Consider the following 1,845-nt stretch of genomic DNA (forward strand, 5'->3'; position numbering starts at 1 on the left):
ACATCCTTTCACACATGTTCTAAGTATAGAGGCTTTTATTTCCTACCCTTTCAGACTCAAACTCTTCAAAATAATTGGTAAACTGCCTTTCCTATAAAATGTAGAGCAAACACTTTATAACTGCATCAAATATGTTCTTATGCCATTTTCAAATGACTCTATCATAGTACATCGTACAATCCAGTTGACTTATAATTGAACATTCAAATAGTTGCAATTCTTTTTCCCATTAAGCTTGTGAGTAGGCTGGGCTGAGAACTGACCATACTCTTGCTACAACCCCTCACCCTCAGGCAGAGTGATTATTGGCATATGTTTCATGCCTGGCATCTTGGACAAATGATATTTGATACACATGCAAAGGCAGTTTGGGGAGATCAAGGTGGAGCTGAGGAAAGCAGACCTGGATCCTGGTGACTGTGGATTCTTCTTCCTAGAAATAAAAAGAAATGTAGGCAAATATGTATACCACTCTCCTGAGTCTGTAAGAAAGTGGCCTTTTTGACATTGTGATTACAAATGCATTAAAGCCTGGATTCTTTTCACCTTTGCCTAGCCAGAAGCCTCTCCACACACTTGAGAATGATGAGGAGGACGAACTGCCATCTGTGGATAAACCTGGATGGTACTCTCAAGGGAACACTGTCCACCTTTATGACCTTCTGAAGAAAATGAACAGCAAGCCTGAAGCCAAGGTTGACTTTGGTGACAGCATGCATTCAGACATTTCCCAGCCCATTACAATACTTACTGGGAGACAGTCCTTATTCTTGAGGAGCTTCAAGAGCAAAAAATGGAGAAGCCTGAGGAAGCAGAGCCCCTGGAGGAAAGAGGAAAATATTAGGTGCCAATGGTAATGCCTCTAAATTCCTCATGTAATGAATGGGGCTCATACTTTACTGACTCAGTCTCAAGATGGGGAAATGCAGAAGATTCCATGACGTATACAGGGTCCTCTAAGAGAATCGGCAGCTACAATATGATTGCAATTCTGTGCACTGAATCTATTGCAGAGTTACCCCAGATTACAAATTTATAGGATTCTCTACAATCTATTCAAAAACAGTTTATTACTATCCCTTGGTCCATCATACCTCGGGTTCTCAAGACACAAACAACAAAATAATCTCTACTGAAAAATGATCCAACCATCTGCACATAGACTTACTGTTTAAAAAATGTCAATTTTCCACAGCACTGGAAATGTTTTATAAGAACATTTTTTCAATGAAAAAATGAGCAAATGGATGCTTATCAATCTATCTTTCTTATATAAATCATTTTAATGTTTAACAGTTCTTGTCATATTAACATTTTTAGTACCCTACATTTAAAAAAAGACAATATGACTGATATTTTCTACAATGGTACTTTGGAGGATTCTCCCAAGTCGATAACAATCATATTTAGTGTTTATTTATACATCCACCTGGTCCAGCACTTTCCAAAACCTGGTCCAGACTAACAGCAGAACAACATAGAGCTTGAAAATGCAAATCTGAATGCTTCATTTCAGACATTCTGAATCAGAAACATTGGGAGTGGGGACAGCAATGGCCTTTTAAGTAAGCTTCTAATAGATTTGATGCTTCTATTAAATTTGAGACCTAGTAAGTAAACCCTGTGATGAGTATCCATACTTTTAATTGAAAGTATAATCTGAATTGATTACATCAGACTCTATTGAAAATGGGTTATTGTTCCTAGTAATTCCACTTTTTGCTATTTCCATTTCCCATAACAATACATAGAGATGGTTTCTTTAAATGCTATGACCTCATTCCTTAGTATTAATTTCTCTCCTTAGGAAGGTAAATTTATACCTATTAAACTTAAGTTCCAGCC

At 37.2% G+C, this 1,845-nt stretch overlaps 1 pseudogene across 1 annotated transcript; it reads left to right on the plus strand.

The window, feature by feature from the left end:
- The first annotated feature begins 355 nt into the window (after positions 1-355).
- LOC308415036 (5'-nucleotidase domain-containing protein 1-like) lies at positions 356-1,143 on the plus strand (annotated as a pseudogene). Its single transcript has 2 exons — positions 356-413; positions 490-1,143. The product of its transcript is annotated as a 5'-nucleotidase domain-containing protein 1-like (transcript).
- Positions 1,144-1,845: the final 702 nt, after the last annotated feature.

The sequence above is a fragment of the Micromys minutus genome (assembly GCF_963924665.1).
Source record: "Micromys minutus genome assembly, chromosome: X".
NCBI classification, from domain to species: Eukaryota; Metazoa; Chordata; class Mammalia; order Rodentia; family Muridae; genus Micromys; species Micromys minutus.